Source organism: Penaeus monodon, chromosome 34 (genome assembly GCF_015228065.2).
Source record: "Penaeus monodon isolate SGIC_2016 chromosome 34, NSTDA_Pmon_1, whole genome shotgun sequence".
In the NCBI taxonomy this organism is placed as follows: Eukaryota; Metazoa; Arthropoda; class Malacostraca; order Decapoda; family Penaeidae; genus Penaeus; species Penaeus monodon.
The window spans coordinates 5,958,574-5,958,855 of NC_051419.1; the positions used below are offsets into that span (position 1 = coordinate 5,958,574).

Genomic DNA, 282 nt, shown 5'->3' on the forward strand with positions numbered 1-282 from the left:
TAGAGGCCCTGGTAGTTAATTTTGTCTTATATATCTAACTCATTTTCATCTTACCGAATGTCCTTCATTTTCTGGTATATGACTTTTACATTTAAGGTCCTTTTCCCATTGCTTCCTTAATGACTGGCAATGACTCTACTTTCACCTGCAGGAGAGAACTATTATAATCAGTGTTTTCTTGAATAAATAGTAGCATCTTTTAACCAGGTCATAGAATACAGTAACCGATGCCTTACTGGGCGAGGGAGGAAACGGAGGGAACGGGCGACGGTCATCGTTTCA

General features: G+C 39.7%; 1 protein-coding gene across 1 annotated transcript in view; it reads left to right on the forward strand.

Moving 5' to 3' along the window:
* Positions 1-282, forward strand: part of LOC119594539 — a 24,704-nt gene that overhangs the window by 7,629 nt on the left and 16,793 nt on the right. The window lies entirely within an intron of this gene.